The 22,884-nt window shown below is 39.9% G+C and overlaps 1 long non-coding RNA gene across 1 annotated transcript; it reads right to left on the reverse strand.

The window, feature by feature from the left end:
- Positions 1-10,121: 10,121 nt before the first annotated feature.
- LOC111822278 (uncharacterized) lies at positions 10,122-14,604 on the reverse strand. The gene is made up of 2 exons (XR_002825564.1): positions 14,126-14,604; positions 10,122-10,318 (listed from the first exon to the last, which is right to left on the reverse strand). It is a non-coding gene; the product is annotated as an uncharacterized LOC111822278 (long non-coding RNA).
- Positions 14,605-22,884: the final 8,280 nt, after the last annotated feature.

Here is a 22,884-nt window from a genome sequence, read left to right on the forward strand (position 1 = left end):
TTTCTAAGTGGTGTTGTGTTTTCATTTCAAATTTCAATTGTTAATTACTGGTGTATATAAAAGCAATTAATTTTTGTATATTGACCTTGTACATCCTACAACCTTACTGTAATCACTTATTAGTTTCAAGGTTTTTCTTTTTTGTGGTATCTTTGAGATTTTCTACATAGACAATCATATCATCTGCAAACAATGACAGTTTTGTTTCTTGCTTCTTAGGTTGTATATCTTTTATTTATTTATTTTCCTTATCTTATTGCATTTGGTAGGATTTCCAGTACAATGTTTCATAGAACTGGTGAGCGGGGACATCCTTGTCTTGTTCTGTAGGTTTTTCGTAGATGTTCTTTATCAAGTTGAGGAAGTTCCCCTTCTATTCCTAGTTTGCTATGAGTTTTATCATAAATGAGTGTTGGATATTGATTGTCAAATACCTTTCACAACTTGGTGCATTTTTTGGAATGATCATATGATTTTTCTTCTTTAGTCTGTTGATGTGATGAATTACCTAATTGATTTTTGAATGTTACACCAGCCTTCCATACCAAGAATAAATTTCACTTGGTCATGATGTATAATTCTTTTTAGACATTGTTGTATTCAATTTGCTAATATTTTGTGGAAAATTTTTGCATATATGTACTCGAGATATTTTGGTCTTTAATCTTCCTTTTAGTAATGTCTTTGTTTGGTTGGGGTATTAGGATAATGCTGGCCTTGTAAAATGAGTTAGAAGGTATTCCCTCTGCTTCTATTTCCTGGAGGAAATTGTAAAGAATTTGTATAATTTTTTTCTTAAATGTTTGGTAGAAACCACTAATGAAATGATCTGGGCCTGGTGATTTCTGTTTCAGAAGTTTATTAATTGTTCCTTTGATTTCTTTAATAGATACAGACCTACTCAGATGATCTATTTCTCCATGTGTGAGTTTTGATATTTTTCTTCGAAGGAATCGGTTGATTTCATCTAGGTTTCAAATTTATAGGCATAGAATTGCTCATAATATTCCTTTATTATCCTTGTAATATCCATGAGATTAGTTGTAATGGCCCCTATTTAGTTTCTAATATTAATAATTTGTGTCTTCTCTTTTTTCTTTGTTAGCCTGGTAGGAGGTTTATCAGGTTCATTGATCTCTCCCAAGAACCAGATTTTGGTTTTATTGAATTTCTCTATTAATTTTCTCTGTTCAATTTCATTTTTTTCTGCTTTAATTTTTATTTCTTCTGCTTACTTGGGATTTACTTTGCTCTTCTTTTTTGAGTTTCCTAAGGTAGAAGGCTAGATAAACGATTTTCCATTTCCCTTCTTTTTTTTTTCCCACCTTGGGTTCCCCATTACCAGTTTTCCTGTCCTCTCCTGCCTTCTCATCCTTGCCCCTGGCTGGTGTGCTCCTTTAGTCTCATTTTGTTTTATGGGCTTGTCTAATCATTGGCTGAAGGGTGAACCTCAGGAGTGACTTCAGTACTGGTTAAAAGGATGTCTGGTGGCCATACTCTAGGGGTTTCTCCAGTCTTTGTCAGACCAGTAAGTCTAGTCTTTTTTTGTGAGTTAGAATTTTGTTCTACACTTTTCTCCAGCTCTGTCTGGAACCCTCTATTGTGATCCCTGTCAGAACAGTTAGTAGTGGTAGCTGGGCACCATCTAGTTGTGCTGGACTCAGTCTGGTGAAGGATGTGGTAGTTGTGGTCCATTAGTCCTTTGGACTAAGCTTTCCCTTGTGTCTTTGGTTTTCTTCATTTTCCCTTGCTCCAGATGGGTTGGGACCAGCGGAGTATCATAGATGGCCACTCACAAGTTTTAAGACCCCAGACGCTACTCACCAAGGTAGAATGTAGAACAATTTTACGAAGAACTTTTAAAACTCAATAAGAAATAAACAGCCTAATTAAAAAATGAGCAAAAAGTTTGAACAGATACTTCACCAAAAAGATATGCAGTGACAAATAAGCATGTGAAAACATGGTCAATATCATTTATCAATGTTGTTGTTGTTAGGTGCTGTTGATTCAGTTCCGACTCGTAGCGACCTCATGCACAACAGAACAAAACACTACCCGGTCCTGTGCCATCCTCACAATTGTTGCTATGCCTGAGCCCGTTGTTGCAGCCACTGTGTCAGTCCATCTCATTGAGGGTCTTCCTCTTTTTTGCTGGCCCTCTATTTTACCAAGCATGATGTCCTTCTCCAGGGACTGATCCCTCCTGATAACATGTCCAAAGTATGTGAGAAGTAGTCTTGCCATCCTTGCTTCTAAGGAGTATTCTGGTTGTACTTCTTCCAAGATAGATTTGTTCATTCTTTTGGCAGTCTATGGTACATTTAATATTCTTTTCCAACACCACAATTCAGAGGCATCAATTCTTCTTTGGTCTTCCTTATTCATTGTCCAGCCTTAGCATGCATTGAAAACACCATGGCTTGGGTCAGACGCACTTTAGTCCTCAAGGTGACATCTTTGTTTTTCAATACTTTAAAGAGGTCTTTTGCAGCTGATTTGCCCAATGCAATGCATCTTTGATTACTTGACTGCTGCTTCCATGGGCATTGATTGTTGATCCAAGTAAAATGAAATCCTTGACAGCTTCAATCTTTTCTCCGTTTATCATGATATTGCTTATTGGTCCAGTTATGAGGATTTTTGTTTTCTTTATGTTGAGGTGTAATCCATACTGAAGGCTGTGGTCTTTGATCTTCATCTGTAAGTTCTTCAAGTCCTCTTCACTTTCAGCAAGCAAGGTTCTGTCCTCTGTATAACGCAGGTTGTCAATGAGTCTTCCTCCAATCCTAATGCCCTGTTCTTCTTCATATAGTCCAGCTTCTCGGATTATTTGCTCAACATACAGATTGAATAGGTATGGTGAAAGGATACAACCCTGACGCATACCTTTCTTGACTTTAAACTATGCATATCCCCTTGTTCTGTTTGAACAATTGCCTCTTAATCCATGTCCAGATTCTTCATGAGCATAATTAAGTGTTCTGGAATTCCCGTTCTTCACAACATTATCCATAATTTGTTATGATCCACACAGTCAAATGCCTTAGCATAGTCAGTAAAACAAAGGTAAAAAAAAACAGCTTTCTGGTATTCTCTGCTTTCAGCCAGGATCCATCTGACATCAGCAATGATATCCCTGGTTCACATCCTCTTCTAAATCCAGCTTGAATTTCTGGAAGTTCCCTGTTGATATACTGCTGCAGCTACTTTTGATCTTCAACAAAATTTTGTTTGCATGTGATATTAATGATATTGTTCAATAATTTCCACATTCGGTTGGATCACCTTTCTTGGGAATAGGCATAAATATGCATCTCTTCCAGTCAGTTGGCCAGGTAGCTGTCTTCCAAATTTCTTGGCATAGACAGGTGAGCACTTCCAGCACTGCATCTATTTGTTGAAACATCTCAATTGATATTCTGTCAATTGTTGTTAGTTGCCATAGAGTCTGTTTTGACTCATGGGGACCCCTTGTGTGCAGAGTACTACTTTTCCATGGAGTCTTCAAGGCTGATCACCAGGCCTGTTTTCTAGATGCTTCCGGGTAGGTTCAAACTGCCAAACTTTTGGCAAGTAGTCAAGCTCTTAACCATTTGCGCCACCCAGGGACTCCAAAATCCTACCTCTAAATTTTATTATTTTGAACTAAGCAGATCTTGGCAATAGTAAATGATGTAGTCATTAAAATTAGCTGTCTTTTGTTTGTTAGTCCTCTTTCAGTATCATATCTCAGAGTAACCTCTGATGGTGACATGGTGTAAGCGGGAATAAATGAGAACTAAGAAGAGAGCACTGGGTGCCTGGGGTATAACATGCAATGGAGGAGAGAATGAAGATGAGCAGGAGATGGAAAAATGCCACAGATAATTCCTACTAGCTGTGCTTCTCAGGGTTTCTAGAATATCTTAGAACACAACCAGCATGTTGGGATTCCTTGCAGAAACTGAAAGCTGAGTATAGGCGTGTCCTAGGACGTATTAGTGCATCTTCAGTGAGGAAGATCCTGAATTTTCAGAAGCCATGCCAAACCAGGGAAAACTTGGCCTCTTGTCCCTTTACCATGGATTCTGTCCAAAGGAACTATGACTTACTTTTATTAACAGTAGATTTTTTAAAAGTAATATGTGTTCTTTGAAGGTCATTTTAAAAAGTTCTTATGTATTTCACGCAGTTTATGTGTGCTGTGGCCACAAATATACTCAAATGAGTTGGATAATAAAGATATCATGCAATGAAAGAAGATTGTTCAGCCTGAAGGAAGCTGAGCAGTTTAATCATATTGCAGTGGCACACAAACCAATAAAGAAAACCCGTTGCCATCAAGTCAATTCCAACCCATAGCAACCCTAAAGGACAGAGTAGAACTGCCCCATAGGGTTTCCAAGGAGTGGCTGGTGGATTTGAATTGCCAACCTTTTGGTTAGCAGCCCTATTACTTAACCACTGTGCCACAGATGCTTCATAATAAAGGTAAAAATTACCAACTGATCATTATAATAGAAAGAAATTCATTCAAAGCTTGGAAGCTATGAAATCTAAAGAAAACCATTTTAACTATGTTAGAGGCTAACTTCTCTTCATCGTACATGGGGTTGCCATGAGTTGGGAGCTGCCGACTCGACAGCAGCTAACAAGAAGAACGGGCTGACTTCAGCTCCCTTTCCTTGTTGTGATTCTACAATGCAGGATGAAAAAGGATGATACTGAGTAATTTTCCTCTGCAATAGTAGTTTCTGAATTTTTATTTTTAATCATCATTAACCTTCTGAACTGCAAAGATCAGATTTGTTTCCTAATATTTTGTAATAAAATAGCCAATATTGTCTATAAACTGATGTTAGCAAAGTACAGTGAGGTGAAGCAATATGAAAAATACATATATGCATATTTGTGTGTGTGTGTGTGTATAATTTATCTACTTCTCAAGCTAAATTCAGAAGCATAGAGTGGGGTCTAGAGTTGATGATAGAGGTCTAATATATCTTTAGACAATCCCTGAATCTATAGAACTGTAGCAATTCTGTGAGCAGAGTCCTTATCACTCTTACCTCTAAATTTACACTATCCTCCCCCCCTAAATTTAGAAGGGTTCCAGCTAATTATAATGGTGCTTGTATATCAATTTGCTATTGCTTAGAAAGATGTATTCTTAGTTAGACTGGGAGGGACTTTGTCATCCTCTAGGCTTCTACCTATAACCGTCTCTACACAAAAGGAATTTTTCTTCAGAATTTTCCATTCAACATATTTTCCCTAAAAGTGAGTATGCTTCATCTTTTTGTGGAGGAAAACACCTGCCTAGTCTACTTCTGAATTTCAAATTCAATAAAACATGTGTTTTTCAGATGTAATAATTTATATTTCTACATTAAATTGTATCCGAGGAACAAGGAATTCTAAGCAATAAGTTGGGAGAAACAGGAAAATTGAAATGGTTTGTGCATCCAAAGTATTTGCCTTGAAGCTGTCACCACACATCACTGAATCCACCCCCGTGATGAGAGTAGTCACGGGAGTCTGAATGGTTAGACCACTTAATCATTTAGCTCTGCTCATAAGCCAGGAGGATTCCATTTTTTAGGTTTAAAGGACACTTTGAGTTTTTTGTTTTTGTTTTTGTGTTTTTTTTTTAACAAATGATGTTAGTTTTCTTCCTCAGAACTTATTTATCAAAGAGTACTATAACAACTAAGAAATGACCTAACAATTAATTGACAATAATCTATTGTTCAATTGAATCTAATTAATTTTTTTCTTTCAAACTTATAAAATTCAAGTTGGCTTAATTTTTCAAATTCAGGTATATGACAGAATAAGTTCAAAATGTCAGTGTTTATAAATATTTTGTCAGATACTGCTACTGGTCCTCTAGAATCGGTTCTGCCCTTCCTCCATAGGAAAAATAAAATAAAATTACAACGGTAACCAGAGCCTACCCTTCCTGACCCTCTCTTGCAGCCAAAGTAAACATGTGACTGATACTCATGGATGGGATGTGAGCAAAAGAAACTTGTGCCACCTCCAGGCTGGGTCTTATAACGCTGCATGAGTGCTCCTCCATGCTCTCCTTCCTTCCTACTGGTGGGACCTGGACATGGCTGTGACTCAATGTGCAGATGAGGACAATGCCCTGAGGAATGATAGAGTGGCCCCACTTGTCATGTCACAACCTCTGAATGTCATAGAGCCAAGTTGGCCTACCCTTCCTGGACTTTCACATATGAGAGAGAAGTAAACTTCTATCTGCATTAAAGCTATTGCATTTTTGGATGTCTTTCCTTTAGTCTTTACCATAACTAATAAAAAGGGAGATCTAACATAAATCCATTCTAGGCATTTTTTCCCCCAAGAGTAGGTTATTTTATGTTACCCGGATTGAATATGATTCAGCTGATTAAGTTAGGGTGCTCTATACTTTATGTATTTATTTAATAGTTTGTGACACTTTTTGGTAATATAAAAATGTGTGTAAAGGATCAACTCAACCCCAACGGGTTTGGTTTTTGTTTGTTTGGTTTTTTTTTTGGTACATATAAGAAACACTATGATGATTGATTTGGACTTGATCAATGATGTTTGGACTTTGTGTTCTAAAAATGCTAAAATTCCTTTAACATTGAAACATCTTTGAGTAAATAACTTGATTAGAGCTATTCTCAAATTATCTAGTGCTCAACACCTTTTCTGCCCATTAAAACAATTGTTTTTAACTTAACGTTTGATAATTTGAGGTTCTTAGTTATTCAGCTATTGCATTATAGTAGAAAAGACTAATGAAAAAATGAAACATATTTTTAAAAATTACTGAATGAGCTGTAAACCTATTTCCATTTAATTATGGCCTGAGATTCTAGAAGGATGGAGAAAGTTCTTGTCTACTAAGCACCAGGCCAGTCAAAAATTTGAAGAGAAAAAAAGAACTGGTGCTCTAGAAGATTAGGGTGTATATTTTGTGGGGCAAGCCTTGAGCCCACCTGACAGGAACATCATGCATTCTGTTTCAAATGATTTAGTTACTTAAAAGTTTGAGAATATCAGGGCCATGCCATCAGATAGAGAACTCTGCTCAGAGAAAATGATATGGCTCCAGGCAGACTAAGACGGCATAGCTTAAAGGGCAGCTAATGAAGCCTAATGAAGCCAAGAATGTCCCACTGAGTGCCAGGCAGGAAAACCCCATTCATTAGCATGTCTTTGAACTTCTTGAGTCATATCTACCACTTGGCAACAAGTGAACTATAAACTGGATCATTGGAAAGTGTCTTTTTGGTTACTACTTTTTTTTTCCTTATATGTGCACAGACATCAAATATATGTATTAATATATTCCCCTTTAGGATGGTATAGTGGACATGTTGTTCACTTGCCAGAATCTGTTACCTCCTTTCTCCCTCCAAAGTGAATTCTAATATTATTTAGGTACCTACATCTCGTCTGGGTAGCTTATGTGCCTCTCAGAGAAAGCTTCAAAGTTGAGCCTGGTAATTCTAATGCTAATTTCACTGCCATCTTTTGCTTTTTGGCTCAGAGATATGCACAGGCAACATATAGAATATTAAGTCTCTGACAGTGATTTGCAGGGAGAATGTTGGAAAGTTTCTGTTCAACATTCTAGAAGAACTTCTGAAAGCCACCTTCTCTCTTACCTTTGCTGTGAAAAATACACAAATATCCTCAATTGTTTTTGTTAGCCACCCTGGGACCAAGTAGGGGATTAATCTTAGAAGTAAGATGACTCCGGAGGTCAGAGCAGAGAGATAGAAAGAACTTGGAACTTGATCACCTTCTTAGTGTGCCAGATCAGCCACCCTCAAACTCTGCCCTCCCTTTGGATTTTCAATGATATTAGCCAATACATTTTCCTACAGTTTAAACCCGTTTGAATTAGTTTGTTTGTTTTTAATTACACCTAGCTAAAATCATCCTAGATAATGCATGTGATCATAAAATACATTGTGTAACTGTGGCTAAAATCTGCAATATGTGACCAGCAAGCTTTTCTAAACTAGGAATACATGAGAAGTGTTTTTGGAGTTGGTCAATAATGTAAATCGTTTGGCTCTGTCAACAGTATTTACTCTGCTTTTTTACTTTACATGTTGTCTGACATCTTGAATAAATAAACCACCCACTGCTATGATAATTATGGGTTTGTCGAACGTTTTCCCACATTCCACAGCTAGCTTTCACCTCTCTTGGATAACATTTCATCTTGGTCATAGAAAGTCCAATTTATTCAAACAGTAATGGCAGTCTGATGCTATGCAACTTTAACATATTATTTTAATTGTATTACCTTGATAATATTGTATGACTCAGTGCCAATGGGTGTTATGGTTTGAATTGTGTCCCCCAAAAATGTTTGTCAACTTGGCTAGGTCATGATTCCCAGTACTGAGTGGTTGTCCACCATTTTGTGATCTGATGTAATTTCCCTATTTGTTGTAAATCCTAACCGCTATGATGTTAATGACGCAGGATTAGAGGCAGTTATGTTAATGAGCCAGGACACAATCTACAGGATTAGGTTGTATCTTGAGTCAGTCTCTTTTGAGATATTGTAAAAATGGTGTGGGAGCAGTGTCTGACCTCCTCTAACTTCACAAGAGGGAAGGAGAATCAAGATCAACAGCTCAAGGCTGATTCCTGTGAGGCAGAGGTCAGACATGCCTCCTCTCTCCACCATCTTTACCAATTCAACACTAGGTGTCTCTCCCACGGCACTCTCTACTTTTCTTCTGGGTTCAGTAATTCATTGCAGCGGCTACACAGAGCTCACAGACTATACTCATGATTATGGGGGTTTATTAGGGAACTAACAGTTAATATTGAAATTCAGGAACATTCAGGATACAGTTTTCCCTCAAGACAGCCTCTTCTCAGCGATGCCCACAGGCACAACTCTCCCTGGCCCTTGGCCTCTGCCCAAAGGCACTCAGCTTTCTCTCTTCCTGGCCCAGGAAGCCCACCATGCCATCTCTTGCTGCTGGGTCTCTGCTACCGCTTCTCGCTGCCATCAGTGTTACAGCTCTTTCTCTCTGTCTGTCTGTCTTCTGGTTCCAGGAGCTTCTAAGCGCAGGGATCCCACGTCCAAAGGATGTGCTGGTGAGACCAGCTAGGAACTAGATAGGCCTCAGGTGACAAGCTGTGTCAATAGAAAACTTCCAAGCAAATACAAACAGCATCTTGCAACCAACATAATGAGTCACCCCACCCTGTTTCCTTCTAATCTTCCTGCTTACAGTTGTTTTTCAGGCAATCTGACTAAAACCACTTCATGCATGCACTATGAAACAGTAGGTGACTTGAAGGTGAACTCAGTCACCATGTTTTCAGTATACGCCACCATTTTATTGGGAACACACAGATGTCAAGAGTACAGGAGGAGCAATCTTAGGGGAATAGAGGCCACCATCTTGAGCAACCTGTTGTGTGCACGGCCTACACGCCCACCCCACACCCATTTTTGAATATGCATGCCATTTCCCAGACATTTAATGAATACGTATGACTTCTCCTTTCCCGTGTAGTATAAAACTTCTTCCAGCCCTTTGTTCAGTGAGACAGTGCTTTGAGAACGACCTCCCTGGCTTGCTGCGAGCAATAGACCATGCCTTGTTTCAAATCTGCATGACTCTTAGTTATTCTTAACAAGAGTACAGGCGGCAACCCACTGCATTCAGTAACAAATTGCCTGGCGACCCAGATGGGACCCAATTAAATGTCTAGAGTCAACTACTGGAGTGGACCAAACTATCCCTGGACCAGTGAAGTGGCCACCTGTACTCTTTTTGTTCAGCACCCCTCAGGCTTGGTGAGTTCTGACTCCGAGTGTTTACTTTCAATTTGGCTAAAAGGCAGGTATGGTTTCTCTATGTTTGTCTTTGGTAGGTGCACCCTGGTTCTGGGAGGTTGGCGTAGACATCTCTGTCAAGACTGAGAGACTGAAGCCCCTCCAGCTTGAAGCCCCTCCAGCTTTGTCTGGTTCTGGTTTTCAGAGTGGATGTAGACATCTCATCTCACTAGATTGGAAGATTGAAACCCCTCCTCCTGGATCTGATTTAGGACATGGACATTGACTGGTGGAAAGAAATTCTGGTTGAATTAGAACACAAGTATACAGATTCTTGGAAATTTATAGATTGGTCAAAGGAAAGAGATGTCCCGGGAGAACTAATTCATAGATTAGGGTGGGTTCAGCGACACAATCCGGAAGACGCTCTGGACGGAGTATTGCGGTTCCAGAGGGAAGTTCTCTCCCAAAGCTGGGAAAACTCCTGGCTTCAATAGGAATGCCAGATAAACCTCTGGCGGACTAGGAAAAAAAAAAAAAAAAAGGAGTTGGTGGTATCAACAACCCATAAGAGTAAGAAACTAGGCTCTTGGAAACAATTAACTGAGCAAAATGGGAAACCAAGAAAGCATACCAGGGGACTCTCCCTTGGGATACTTTATTAAGCATTGGCAGTTTTTCTCTTATGATCAGCTAAAAAGGAAGAAGCTTATCTTTTTTGTAACGCTGCCTGGCTTCAGTATACCCTTGCTGACCAGGAGAAGTGGACCCTGAACGAGACTCTTAATTTTTATACCATCTTTCAGCTAAATTTGTTTTGCAAAAAAGAAGAAAAATGGGATGAGATCCTCTACGTTCAAGCTTTTATGGCTCTATACCAGAACAAGGGGTTACAACCCAAATGCAAACTAACCCGCGTGGCCCTAGCCACCAGGGAACAATCAAAAAAGCCTCCAAAGGGATCTGGGGAACCAGACTCTTTGAAAGACCCCTTTCTTAACTGAGGCCCTGCGCTGGCCCCAACAATACCCCCACTGATCCTCCAGCATATCTCCCTGCTAACCCTTCCCTTCCTGCTGCTTCTGATCAGGCCCTGAACACCCCATCCGCCCCACCTTCCCATTACCCCATACTCGGGACCTAAGGCGTCTTTTGTGCCAGGCCCTAATGAATTCCCTTCCACTCCTATGGTTCTCTGTCTTCGCAATCTCTACCCTTCTCTCTAAGAACCTAGTGGATGGGCAGGGCGGAGTGGTCCAGGTACAAGTCCCTTTTTGAGTTTCAGGTTTAAGTATATGTAAAGAAAAGTTGGGCAAATTTTCAGAAGACCCAGAGAAATTTAGAGAGGAATTCATTAAGCTTAGTCTTAACTTCAATTCTCAGTTGGCAGGATGTGATAGTAATTCTGACCACCTGTTGTTCTACTGATAAGAAGAGTTGGATAGTAGCTAAGCCAAGAGAACATGCTGACAGCTTTGTCCCCACCAACCCCAAACACAATGTTTTGAGGCCAGGGGATGAGACAGTTCCTGGAACTGATCCTCAGTGGGACTACCAGGACTGACTAGATTGGGCAAGAATGAAACATTTTGTAACCTGTGTGGTTGAGGGAATGAAAAAGTGCGTCCATAAGTCAGTTAACTATTCAAAGATCAAAGAAATAACCCAAGGAAAAGATGAGAACCCAGTGACCACCTTCTAGGCTGACAGAGAATTTTAAGAAATTTACCAGTATAGACCCAGAGTCACCAGAGGCCACCCCTCTGCTGGGTCTGCACTTTGTAACCCAGAGTGCCCCAGATATTAGAAGGAAGCTTCAAAAAGTGGAGACCGGTCCCCAGACCCCATTATCTAAACCGGTAAAGTAAGCCTTTAAGGTTTTCAACAACAAAGATAAGGTAGAGGAAGAAAAGAGGGATAAAAGGATGGAAAGGAAGGCCCAGTTGTTGGCCGCAGTTATTCAGAGACCACCTCAAGGTAACCCCCAGGGACCAGGGCTGTCACAGGTAAGTACCTGATCAAACAGGCCTTGGAGTTGCCCTTCAGGGCCTCCAGCAAAGCTGAGGCCCCAACAGTGTGCATATTGCAAAAAGGAAGAACACAGGAAAAGGGAGTGTCTGAACTGTCCTCAGCCGGGACGACCCGATCACTACCTCAGCTGTGGCCTCAAACTGCAAATGCCACAACTCTCTCTCTGAAGGACAAGGCCCAGGGGACCACCTAGCTCCCGTGGAGAAGCGAAACCTCAGGTTACCTTCAACGTGGCAGGTAGGAAAACTAAATTTTTATTTGACACGAGAGCAGCCTACTCTTTCTTGAACAAACCTGTTGGCAAACTCTCTAATCAGGATTGTGCGATAACAAGAGTCTTGGAGTGGTCCCAGACTGAGAGGTTTACCTTCCCTTTAGCATGTGAGGTGAGAACACATACTCTATCTCATTCTTTCCTGTATGTACCTAAATGTCCAGTCACTTTATTGGCAAGGACCTGTTAAATAAACTAGGGGCTACTGTTTTCCTGTCTGGAGATTGAGTCACCATAGAAATAGGTAAGAGTCAAGGAACAGGAATTTTAGCTCTCCTTGAGGCAGAAAGCTCTACACAAAAGACCCTTAATATCCCTCAATGTATCCTGGAAAAGGTGAGCCCTTTAGTCTGGGATGTGAACGAGCCCAGGAGGGCTAACAGTGCTGGACCAGTCTGGGTTGAACTGAAACCCAGAGTTGCTCCCCCTTGGCACAAACGATACCTGCCTAAGCTAGAGGTTAGAGCCGGGATTAAGCCAGTATTAGAAGAGCTCATCAGACAGGGACTTAATGAACCTTGCCAGTCCCCTTGTAACACCCCATTTTACCTGTCAAGAAGCGTAATAGAGAGTATCGATTGTGCAAAATCTAACAGCCCTGAATGAGGCTTTAGAAACTATTTACCCGCTGGTCCCTAACCCATATACCCCGCTTACTCAGGTACCTGCCACTGCTACTTACTTTACAGTGTTAGATTTAAACGATGCTTTCGTCTGCGTACCCTTACACCCTGACTCCCAGAAGTTATTTGCTTTTGAACATGAAAATCCAGAGAACACCTCCTTCTGCTCTCAGGCTAAAGGGAGTCACTCCACTAGTCCATCATTCTCGAGTCCAACCTTTCTCTCCACCAGAAAAGCCTAATGGACCTCCTGTGAATCAAGATTCCTACTACACCTGTGAACCAGTTGAAGGACTTTAGTGACTGTTCAAAGGCAGAACAAGGACTGGTAGAAATATCATAAAAATAAGTCTTTTAGAAATATTAAGAATTCTTTCTGTCCTGATTCTTTGGTTGAGTCTCATCTTAGCTATTGCCTGTGTGACTCCTCTTCTCAGACTCTTCTACGCCCCATGATGTTAAAAGATTACATTACTACTTTTAAATGTTGGTTCTAAGTGTGATAAGAGGGGCAATTACACTCTTGCTACTAATAGACATATTTGTGTTAGACTATTTCACTCTCTAATTACTTAATATAAGCCAGATATTAGGACTGATATTGCTTCTAATAGGTTGACTAAGTTTTCTTGTATTCATAGTTGCTTGTTAGATTTAATAGTAAAAGAAAAATGAAATTGGCTTCACTGTTCCTCCTCTCTATATTGTGGGGAGTCTCCCCTCCCATGAGACCAACAAAAAAAAGAGTAAGAGACAACAGGTAGAGACACAATTATGTTGTCTCCACCTCAAGGACAATAGCTAATGGATTGAAAATTTACCAACTGTTGGGTGTGTCATTCAAAGATTGAAAACCCAGGAGAACAAATCCTAATATTAGGACAACCAGTACCTGTAAAGTATGGGTACGTTAACAATAACAAGACACAACCCTATTTGGCACCTAAAGACATCAAAGTAAGTATCTTTCAAGTAAAACCCATCCCAGCTGACACCAGGCATGACAGTAATAAAAGTGCATGTTTTCAAACTGTTGATTTAAGCTGGTGGACTCCAGTGGATCCAGAAATGAGAAATTTTACTCGAAATTCACTTACACTGAACAAAAAGTGATATTACATATGAAATTGCATCAGCTCAATAATGAAAGTGCCAAAGTAATGTACACTAACGACACATCAAAAAACATAACTGTTACTGACAGTCATCTTAACAGTAACACTGGGAGATGTGAGTGGGGACCAAATGTGGCAAATGTTCTAAGTAGCTTCACAGCTTAAATCAAAGACCAGGCACAATAGACACATGACAAGCTGTGAAGAACCTTCTCCCTTCAGTTACTTGGTCTGCTCATTACCATCCGGCTGTTACTTCTTTTTGGTCCTCGCCTGTTTAACTTACTTGTCAAGTTCGTATCCTCCAGATTACAAAGTTTCACCTTCAGATGATGGTTGCACAGGGATTCCAGCCCATTCCCCTCCAAGAAGAGACACAGCCAGCTTATGAAGGACCTTTAGAGACCCAAGGAAGATATGACAGTTTAGCTCAGGCAGCATGAGAGTTCCAATCCTCTAACCTTTAGGCCTCTGCGCCCCATGTCAGCAAAAAGTAGCTTTAAAAGAAGAGACCTCCATTCATAAACCCCTCAAGAATGAAGAGTGTGAATTTCTCAGGGGAATTGAGACCAACTAGGAGCTAGATAGGCCTCAAGCGACAAGCTGTGTCAGTAGAAAACTTCCAAGCAAATACAAACAGCATCTTGCAACCAAGATAATGAGTCACCCCACCCTGTTTCCTTCTAATCTTCCTGCTTACAGTTGTTTTTAAGGCAACTGACTAAAACCAGACTTCATGCATGCACCATGAAACAGTAGGTGACTGGAAGGTGAACCCGGTCACCATGTTTTCAGTATACTCCACCATTTTCTTGGGAACACACAGATGCCAAAAGTACACAAGTAGCCTTCTTGAAGGAACATGAGCCACCATCTTGAGCCACCTATTGTGTGCACAGCCTACATGCCAACCCCACACCCCTTTTTGAATATGCTTGCCATTTCCCAGACATTTAATGAATATGTGTGATTTCTCCTTTCCTGCGTAGTATAAAACTTCCTCCAACCCTTTGTTCAGTGAGACAGTGCTTTGAGAACGACTCCCCTGGCTTGCTGTGAGCAATAAACCATGCCTTGTCTCAAATCCTCATGACTGTTAGTTATTCTTAACAAGAGTACAGGCGGCGAACCCACTGCATTCAGTAACACTGGCTCCTGGCTGTTCTTCCTTCGTGGTATTGGGATCTTCTCTTTCCCGCCTCTGGGGTGGCTCATTTTAAACCCAGTGGGATGGCAAAACTGACCAATCTTTTTGGTGGGCCATGATAACCCCTTCATACAGTCCCACCCAGTCACTTGGGTGGGGACTACAAGACCATGGCTAGAAAGGCCACACAAAAGTAATCCATCCTACTGCATACATAAAAAAGAGAAGCGAACAGAGAGGAGAAGGGCCTCATTAATGCCAAAAATGAAGAGCCAGGAGTGGAGCTTGTCCTTTGGATCTGGGGTCCTGGAGCTGAGAAATTCTAAGACCTTGGGGAATATTGATGACTAAGACAGAATTTAGTACTGGGAGTGGGGTACTGCTCTAACAGATATCTAAAACGTGAAAGTGGTTTTGGAATTGAGTAATGGGTTGAGGCTGGACGAGTTTTAAAGTGCCTAATAGTAAAAGCCTAGATTGCCTTAAAGAGACTGCTGGTGGAATTATGGACATCAAAGACAATTCTGGTGAGGTCTCAGAAAGCAATGAGGAGACCTGTAACAAAGGAGATGACTCAGACAGTGAGAAGCAGAAGCAAAGAAACAGCAGCAGCAGAACCAGGACACCAGCACGAGATGGAGCAGGAACTGACCCAGGGAGCAAGAGAGCTGAGTGCCTTCAGGCAGGAGGCTTCCTGATGGAGTGGGGTGGCTCCAGACACTTATTGGTAGAGCTAAAGAGCTTTGAAACACTTACCAGAGCAGAGCAGATGCCGTGCTGTCCCAAGGGGCCTGAGACACTGATGGCCCAAGAGGCCAAGGAATCAGGAAGCAGAAGGTGAAGAGATAAGGAACACAGGAAGCAGAGCTGCCTCTGTCACAAAGGGTAGGGCCACAACCTCTGAAGTCTCAAAGGGTCTCAAAGGGTATGGCCACAGCCTTCTAGGTTTTAAAGAGTCAAATCTTCACCAACTCAGTTCTAGAGTGTGAGGCTGCCTTTATGAGTGCCAGTGGAATGGGGCTGGAACTCAGAGGGTGTGGCTGCCATAACCAAGGGGCAGAAGAACAGGACCTACCAGGGCTGAGAGAGCAGAGTTACATTCCGGTGGGCATGGAAGGCAGAGCTGAAGCCCAGGGCCAAGGGACCTCCACCCATAATCCTGAGAGTGTGGCCAACGCCCAAATTCTGGAGGGCAGGGCCATTTCCTAAATGGTCTCAGAGAAGGGAGGATTATTTTCAGGCCTTGAGAGCTAATGTAATATGTTCTGCTGACTTGCTTGGTGTCTGGTATTCCTTCTTTCCCTCCAATTTCTCCCATTTGTAATGGAAATGTCTACCCTGCACCATTGTATTTGCACCATTGTACTTTGGAAGCAGATAACTTGTATTCTAGATTTCACAGATGAAGAGAAATTTTGCCCTAGGATGGAATTTGGACTTGGAGTTGTTTTAGGACTTTTGGAATGATATGATGGAGTGAAAGTATTTTACATGTGGCAAGGACATGAATTTTGGGAGACCAAAGGGTAGAATGTTATGGATTGAATTGTGTCCCCCCAAAAAATGAGTGTCAACTTGTTTAGGTCATGATTGCCAGTATTGTGTGGTTGTCCTCCATTTTGTGATCTTATGTGTTGTAAATCCTAACCTCTATGATGTTAATGATGCAGGATTAGAGACAGTTATGTTAATGAGACAGGACACAATTTATAGGAGTAGGTTGTATCTTAAATCAATCTCTTTTGAGGTATGAGAGAGAAGCAAGCAGAGAGGAAAGGGATCTCCTACCACCAAGAATGAAGAGCCAGGAGAATAGCACATTCTTTGGACCCAGGGTCCCTGTGCTGAGAAACTCCTAGACCTAGAGGAAGATTGATGACAAGGACTTTCCCCCAGAACTGACAGAGAAAGAAAGCCTTCCTCTCGAGCTGGCACCCTGAATTCAGACTTCTAGCCTCCTAGACTGTGAGAGAACAAATTTCTGTTTGTTAAAGCCATCCACTTACAGTACTTCTGTTATAATGGCACTAGATAAATAAGACAAATGGTCTATCTTAACGTTTATATGAATAATGACTCAGCAGTTGCTGATATCTGATAGTGTTCAGGATGTTGTACATAATTTGAATGAAGGCACTGCCTTGGATAATGTAAATTTACTCTAGATCTTAGTGCTATCTTGGCACCATTCTTCCTCTGACAAATCCTTAAAACTATGCTGGTCGTCTTTTTCCTTGTTGTATAATATAACAACCATTGCAGAAAAATATTCTTAATTAGTTAAATCATATTGCTTTAATTTTTATCTTAATCTTTGGTTATGTTACAGGGAATTTTTTTTCCTTACATAGTATACAGATTTATAGAGTCATTATAATTACATTGAAGAAAGTTCAGGAATCAACATAATCCCAGTATCCATTGCAAATATTTTATTCTTAGTTTTTTATATGCCTTTGTATACACAAGGAGCCCTGGTGGTACACTGGTTAAGCACTTGGCCGTGAACCAAAAGGTGGATGGTTCGAACCCACCTGCTGCTCCACAGGAGAAAGATGTGGCATTCTGCTTCTGTAAAGATTTACAGCCTTGGAAACCTTATGGTGCAATTCTACTCTGTCCTATAGGTCACTATGAGTCAGAATTCACTTGACAACAGTGAGTTTATATGTACACATACTGCTCTAGGGATAGTCATGTATTTGGAACACAAGCAATTTTGTATCCTATGATTTTGACCAACATATATCATATGATCTTAAAGTCAGGAAGACCACTCACAAACTGCTAAGAGTTGTCACCTCTGGAAAAGTGAGATTAGATTGTTTTTGTTTTTTACGTTATACAATACTTTATTTATTCTACCTTCATATTCGAATTTTGTTAGTTGACTGAATAATGACTTTTATAATATTTTCCCCCTCTAGTGCCTGGCTACTATTACTTATTACTGAATGTTTTGATCAAAGATTCTACAGAAGAATCCTGATGAAAAGGGGGAAAATGCAGAACAAATTTTAAAATTCTAATCAAATTCAGACTTTCTGAAGCCATGGATACTGAGTGAACCCCCAGAACTATTGCCCTGAGATCATGTTTAAACCTTAACCAGAAATATCCCCTGAGTCTTCTTAAAACCAAAAAATAGTGTAGCTTGACTAGTAAAGAATATCTGCCTTGAGCATTGTGCTCTTTTAGGAACTATCTACATGGGATCAAATGGACAACAACTTGAAAGATTAGATAGGAAATCTTGGGGGCAGTCAGCTTGTTAATGAGGGAGGAACAATTCAGAAAAGGAGAATGAGAATGGTTGCACAACTTAAAGGATGTAATCAGTGTCATGAATTGTACATGTAGAAATTGTTAAATTAGTGTATATTCTGCTGTGCATATTCTCAATTTATCAACAATAAAAGTAAACTTTTTTTTTAAAGTGACAGATTTTGCTATCTAGAAACCATAAACAAAAATATACTTGGAATTGTAAAATGAGACTTCTGGGAAGGCTATTTAAAAGAAAGAGGCTAAGCACTTCCTCCCTTCTTTCTTTCATTATCATGAATGCAGATGTAATATTTGGAGCTCCAGCAGCAATATAGGACCATGAAGTTACCTTGAGAATGGAAGTCACAAGGAAAAAGATAGTAATAACATACAGCTACTGCGCCGTTCTGGACTCCCTACTTTTGGACTTCATTTATATAAGAGAGAAATAAATTTCCACTTAGTTTAGTCACTTAAAAAAAAAAAAAAAGCATTATCAATGAAGGACAGGTGTATGGCGTGTATCTCCAGATGTGAGACCCTGAGAAGGACACAGTATCACTTATGCAGTGTTCCAGCTGAAAATGTATAACCTCAAATCAGTCAGGAGATAACAACAAATACAAAATGAGGAATGTACTATTTTTAAAAAAATTAGGAGGAATCTGTAACATTTAAAAATATCAGTGAGACTGGATTTTCGATGGTGGGAAAGTCATCCACTTTATATGATAATTTTATAAATTAGTGGGTTATGGGTTATGTTTACTTACTTATTTTGCATTTTTGTTAGTTTTCTAATAAAAAAGAGATAAAACAAGATAAAAACCAAAAAATCCAACTCATAGTGACACCATATGATTTCCAAGACTGTAAATCTTTACAGAAGCAAACTGTCACATCTTTTTCCTGCAGAGCCACTAGTGGTTTCAAACCACCAAGATTTCAGTTAGCAGTCCAATGCTTTAACCACTGCTCCTTTAAAACCAGGTAAGAAGCTGTTGAAGATGCTATCAGGATGAGCAAATAACAACTAGCAATAAACAAAATATATCCTCCATTTTGACATAAGATATTTATGTGTGCCTTTTAAATTGTCTATGAAATATTGAATTGATTGCAGGTATTAGATTTTAATCAATAAATTCTGGGCTGAACATTAAAATTGCTTACATTTTTTCACTATTATACTTAGCACCGTATTAAAGATGTTTTTACATAAAGCATTTGTCTTATTTAGGATAAATTTGAAGTACAAGTTCCCAGAAGAAGAATTAATAGGTTTGAAAAATTGTGTATCTCTTATAATAAGCTTCCAAATTAATTTCCAAGGGATTGAATCAGTTTACTTGACATCAACAATATGAATTTTATTGTAGCCTTTCAGAAGAAAAAAAAAGGATATATTTATGGAATATCTCTTGGCCTACTGATCTTTTCATTTTGTTTGTTTATCCATTCATTTATGCATTTGCTCATTAAACAAATCCTGAGTCAGGATTCAAATCCAAACTATCAGACACCAAAGCCTACGTTCTTTCTGGCCAGCATTACTGTTACTCTATACCTTAAAATTACATTTGCTGATTTAATAAGCAAAAAAAATACCTTACTGTTATTCTAATTATCAGTTTCTTTGATAGCAAGCAAGGTTAAATTTTTTTTCCTGGTTAATAAATTTATTTCTTTCTGTGATAATTATTTGCTCAGTTGCTTTAGTCATTTGTAACTATTGTGATTCTGTTTTTTTTTTTTCTTACAAACTTGTAAAATATATAGACCAAGATGTAGACGTAATATGAGATTTTTATAGTGTTTGCTTAAAAGGAAATCTTTTATTGTTTGCTTTTAAACTTTTATTACAACAGTTAAAAAATCAGATTAATTTAATACATTGCATTTTATCTTTATATTTGTTGACGTGAATAAATGGCGGGTATTAAAAAATAAGACAAGTGGAAATCATATAGAGTGTGAGAAAGTTTCTTTTGTATTCAGCAATCCTATTTTGACTGACTATATGGTTCACATAAAGTGTCAAAGTGGCTATTGATGGAGAAATCTTGACTGATCAGTAATTATTTGTTTGGGATGTAAACTGACTCTGTTAAAGAACATTTTATTTTGTAATAAATGTTTTGATGGGATGCTTTTCTAATCCCAACATTTAGAAACTGTAATCCGTGCCCATATTTTCTGCCAATATTTTACTTTTGTTATCACTAATTGAATGCAGTTTCCCTGATAAACACTAATGTATGTGTCCAGCATTGTTCTATCATTATCATTTGGTTTTATCATTATAATTTAATCAGTGGAGCTGTGTTTACTCTTCTCAATAAGTCATATTTCCTTCAAATACTTATTAACATCCTTTATGAGATCACATTCACTACCATTCATTTCTCTGATTAATGGTCTAAAGGTCTTTTGATGGTGAATTATAATTTGCTGTTAGAATAATTTTCCAGAAACGATCTTTATATTAGTTTCCAGTTTATATAAGGGCATACAATTACAAAGAAGAAAATATTATAAAAAACATATTAATGACAAAAAAATCAATGACCTCTGATGTGAAGATGACATCAATAGATACAGAAACTTAGGGGCTATTTCTCTTCCTACTGAGATAGATAGGGTTAACTCTGCTGGCAGAATAAAAGAGCTGTTAAAAGACTACCACCTAGAAGCTGGGTAAATGGGAACAACAGCCTGTCAACATAAAATAAGGTTAGAACAACCCGTGAATTACTACTTCCTCCTTAGTGTTTTTCTAGTCCCTTTCCCCTTCTTACAGGCTCCACATGCACAGAAGAACAAAGTGTGACTGCTGTTGTGGCCCACTGAAGGGGGCAAAGTAATACAGAAGATCAGTGCACCTGCACCATATCCCATATCCCATAATAAGTGATGCCGAGAGCTGCCAAGGGGACTCCGTCTTGAATATCAGCAGGTTCCATCTTGGATTCTAGGTACTCATGCAACCTAATTAGTATGCACTACTGTTCCAAGGTGTACCTGCCCTTTCAAAGAAACCTACTGTATATTCATTGCTCTGTTGTCCCCACCAAACCCATATAAGCCCTAGCCTTTCTTCTCCTTGCGAGTCAGCCCCTGACTGACTCCTTTTACTTGTCACAAGTAAAATAAACCTGTTAGAGCTGAACCCAAAAATTATCTCTTCTGTTATTCTTACAAGAGAAAGACAATGACCCATTGAGTCCAGAGGGCCTCTATGCACTCGGCAGTAATACTACTACTGTTATGGTTACTAGCTACTATTAAGGAGTCCTGGTGATACAATGGTTAAGTGCTCCACTCAACTGCTAACCAAAGGCGGTTCAAACCTACCAGCAGCTCTACAGGAGAAAAGACATGGTGATCGCTCCCTTAAAGACTAAGAAACCCAACGAGTCAGTTCTACTCTGTCCTATAGGGTTGCTAGGAGTCAGGATCAACTCAAAGTCACACAACAGCAGCAGCAGCTACCTTTTACTGAACACTTACTACATGCTATCAACTGGCTAAGTGTTTACCTTTCTAAATTTAGTTTTCACAAATCTCTTGCATAGATACAATGATCAAAATGGGAATTTTTATGGATTATGAAAGGTTAAATATTTGATGCAGATCCTATAGCTAGTAAGTAGGTACAGTGTGGATTTGAATTCTAGTTCCAAACTGACCATAGAGCATTAATTTCAGAAACACCCCTTGAGGTGGGGCCGAGATGGCGGAGTAGTCAGATGCTTCCGGTGGACCTTCTTAGAACAAAGACCTGAAAAAACAAGTGATTTGATTTTATATGGCAATCTGGGAGCCCTGAACATTGAAGGCAGAGTTGAGGAACCAGACTGAGTGGCAGGGGGAGGGAGAGACATTTCAGAAGCAGCAAGGAGTTGCCAGACCTGACCTGGCAAGAGCCTGAGCCCTTCAGGCCTGAGCAGCTCGTGGGTGAGCAGTGAGGCAGGCAAGTAGTGGTGCTCGGGAGGGGTGTTTTTGACACCGGGAGAGACTCAGCACCAGAAAGTCTACTTGGCCACCCAGAACCAGTGAGAAACAGCCCTCATCAGCAAAAGATAAGTACTTGCATATAGCCTACCGTGTGGATCAAAAACACCCCCCTTAGGGAAAAATCTCTCTCCCATTTACCTACCAGCTCCATGCTCTGCACTGAGTCCTGGACCAGCTTCAGCAATTACCAAATCCCCTGGCTGGAAGTAGGATCTGTCACATGCCTGAAGCCATTCTCCTTGCCTTGAAGAGTGAACAAATTAACAGGAAAAAATAAACTGCTGGCTCCCCTAAGCCAGGAACCCAGGGTAGGCACAGCTCCTTTCCCTAGGCACAGGCCTAAGGGATACACAGACTTTCAGTGCCTTTCCCCCTGCATAGACTTCTGTGGGCCCAGCTCAACAGCGTAGGCCCTCATTACCGCAGTACAACAGGTTGTATACTGGAACTCTAACTTCAACTGTTTCAGCTGTGAAAAGGCAGGTTCTTGACATTTGACACTGCTCTGCCCATTAAGCAGGGTCTTCACCTACTAACATCAGAGTCCTGAGGGCTAGTGGCCCCACCCACGCCACCTAGCCACCTATAATAGGGGTCCATGAATAAGAGGTGCC

This window comes from Trichechus manatus, unplaced genomic scaffold, assembly GCF_000243295.1.
Source record: "Trichechus manatus latirostris isolate Lorelei unplaced genomic scaffold, TriManLat1.0 scaffold00150, whole genome shotgun sequence".
NCBI classification, from domain to species: domain Eukaryota; kingdom Metazoa; phylum Chordata; class Mammalia; order Sirenia; family Trichechidae; genus Trichechus; species Trichechus manatus.